The sequence below is a fragment of the Rhinatrema bivittatum genome, chromosome 10 (assembly GCF_901001135.1).
Source record: "Rhinatrema bivittatum chromosome 10, aRhiBiv1.1, whole genome shotgun sequence".
In the NCBI taxonomy this organism is placed as follows: domain Eukaryota; kingdom Metazoa; phylum Chordata; class Amphibia; order Gymnophiona; family Rhinatrematidae; genus Rhinatrema; species Rhinatrema bivittatum.
The window spans coordinates 122,532,897-122,536,249 of record NC_042624.1 but is presented as its reverse complement, the minus strand read 5'-3'; positions in this window follow the sequence as shown (position 1 = coordinate 122,536,249).

The following is a 3,353-nucleotide window of genomic DNA, read 5'->3' as shown; positions in this document are numbered from 1 at the left end:
CTAGGTCACAAAGGCAGGTCAGAGGGAGCACAGTCTGTACCTGAGCTAAGGGGCGCAGGCAGCCACATTACACTTTCTGTAAATACAGAGACTCAGGTCACAAAGGCAGGTCAGAGGGAGCACAGTCTGTACCTGAGCTAAGGGGCGCAGGCAGCCACATTACACTTTCTGTAAATACAGAGACTCAGGTCACAAAGGCAGGTCAGAGGCAGCACAGTCTGTACCTGAGCTAAGGGGCGCAGGCAGCCACATTACACTTTCTGTAAATACAGAGACTCAGGTCACAAAGGCAGGTCAGAGGCAGCACAGTCTGTACCTGAGCTAAGGGGCGCAGGCAGCCACATTACACTTTCTGTAAATACAGAGACTCAGGTCACAAAGGCAGGTCAGAGGGCAGCACAGTCTGTACCTGAGCTAAGGGGCGCAGGCAGCCACATTACACTTTCTGTAAATACAGAGACTCAGGTCACAAAGGCAGGTCAGAGGCAGCACAGTCTGTACCTGAGCTAAGGGGCGCAGGCAGCCACATTACACTTTCTGTAAATACAGAGACTCAGGTCACAAAGGCAGGTCAGAGGGAGCACAGTCTGTACCTGAGCTAAGGGGCGCAGGCAGCCACATTACACTTTCTGTAAATACAGAGACTCAGGTCACAAAGGCAGGTCAGAGGGCAGCACAGTCTGTACCTGAGCTAAGGGGCGCAGGCAGCCACATTACACTTTCTGTAAATACAGAGACTCAGGTCACAAAGGCAGGTCAGAGGCAGCACAGTCTGTACCTGAGCTAAGGGGCGCAGGCAGCCACATTACACTTTCTGTAAATACAGAGACTCAGGTCACAAAGGCAGGTCAGAGGGAGCACAGTCTGTACCTGAGCTAAGGGGCGCAGGCAGCCACATTACACTTTCTGTAAATACAGAGACTCAGGTCACAAAGGCAGGTCAGAGGGAGCACAGTCTGTACCTGAGCTAAGGGGCGCAGGCAGCCACATTACACTTTCTGTAAATACAGAGACTCAGGTCACAAAGGCAGGTCAGAGGCAGCACAGTCTGTACCTGAGCTAAGGGGCGCAGGCAGCCACATTACACTTTCTGTAAATACAGAGACTCAGGTCACAAAGGCAGGTCAGAGGGAGCACAGTCTGTACCTGAGCTAAGGGGCGCAGGCAGCCACATTACACTTTCTGTAAATACAGAGACTGAGGTCACAAAGGCAGGTCAGAGGGAGCACAGTCTGTACCTGAGCTAAGGGGCGCAGGCAGCCACATTACACTTTCTGTAATACAGAGACTCAGGTCACAAGGCAGGTCAGAGGCAGCACAGTCTGTACCTGAGCTAAGGGGCGCAGGCAGCCACATTACACTTTCTGTAAATACAGAGACTCAGGTCACAAAGGCAGGTCAGAGGCAGCACAGTCTGTACCTGAGCTAAGGGGCGCAGGCAGCCACATTACACTTTCTGTAAATACAGAGACTCAGGTCACAAAGGCAGGTCAGAGGGAGCACAGTCTGTACCTGAGCTAAGGGGCGCAGGCAGCCACATTACACTTTCTGTAAATACAGAGACTCAGGTCACAAAGGCAGGTCAGAGGCAGCACAGTCTGTACCTGAGCTAAGGGGCGCAGGCAGTCACATTACACTTTCTGTAAATACAGAGACTCAGGTCACAAAGGCAGGTCAGAGGGAGCACAGTCTGTACCTGAGCTAAGGGGCGCAGGCAGCCACATTACACTTTCTGTAAATACAGAGACTCAGGTCACAAAGGCAGGTCAGAGGCAGCACAGTCTGTACCTGAGCTAAGGGGCGCAGGCAGCCACATTACACTTTCTGTAAATACAGAGACTCAGGTCACAAAGGCAGGTCAGAGGGAGCACAGTCTGTACCTGAGCTAAGGGGCGCAGGCAGCCACATTACACTTTCTGTAAATACAGAGACTCAGGTCACAAAGGCAGGTCAGAGGGAGCACAGTCTGTACCTGAGCTAAGGGGCGCAGGCAGCCACATTACACTTTCTGTAAATACAGAGACTCAGGTCACAAAGGCAGGTCAGAGGCAGCACAGTCTGTACCTGAGCTAAGGGGCGCAGGCAGCCACATTACACTTTCTGTAAATACAGAGACTCAGGTCACAAAGGCAGGTCAGAGGGAGCACAGTCTGTACCTGAGCTAAGGGGCGCAGGCAGCCACATTACACTTTCTGTAAATACAGAGACTCAGGTCACAAAGGCAGGTCAGAGGGAGCACAGTCTGTACCTGAGCTAAGGGGCGCAGGCAGCCACATTACACTTTCTGTAAATACAGAGACTCAGGTCACAAAGGCAGGTCAGAGGGCAGCACAGTCTGTACCTGAGCTAAGGGGCGCAGGCAGCCACATTACACTTTCTGTAAATACAGAGACTCAGGTCACAAAGGCAGGTCAGAGGGAGCACAGTCTGTACCTGAGCTAAGGGGCGCAGGCAGCCACATTACACTTTCTGTAAATACAGAGACTCAGGTCACAAAGGCAGGTCAGAGGGAGCACAGTCTGTACCTGAGCTAAGGGGCGCAGGCAGTCACATTACACTTTCTGTAAATACAGAGACTCAGGTCACAAAGGCAGGTCAGAGGCAGCACAGTCTGTACCTGAGCTAAGGGGCGCAGGCAGCCACATTACACTTTCTGTAAATACAGAGACTCAGGTCACAAAGGCAGGTCAGAGGCAGCACAGTCTGTACCTGAGCTAAGGGGCGCAGGCAGCCACATTACACTTTCTGTAAATACAGAGACTCAGGTCACAAAGGCAGGTCAGAGGGAGCACAGTCTGTACCTGAGCTAAGGGGCGCAGGCAGTCACATTACACTTTCTGTAAATACAGAGACTCAGGTCACAAAGGCAGGTCAGAGGCAGCACAGTCTGTACCTGAGCTAAGGGGCGCAGGCAGCCACATTACACTTTCTGTAAATACAGAGACTCAGGTCACAAAGGCAGGTCAGAGGGAGCACAGTCTGTACCTGAGCTAAGGGGCGCAGGCAGCCACATTACACTTTCTGTAAATACAGAGACTCAGGTCACAAAGGCAGGTCAGAGGCAGCACAGTCTGTACCTGAGCTAAGGGGCGCAGGCAGCCACATTACACTTTCTGTAAATACAGAGACTCAGGTCACAAAGGCAGGTCAGAGGGAGCACAGTCTGTACCTGAGCTAAGGGGCGCAGGCAGCCACATTACACTTTCTGTAAATACAGAGACTCAGGTCACAAAGGCAGGTCAGAGGGAGCACAGTCTGTACCTGAGCTAAGGGGCGCAGGCAGCCACATTACACTTTCTGTAAATACAGAGACTCAGGTCACAAAGGCAGGTCAGAGGCAGCACAGTCTGTAC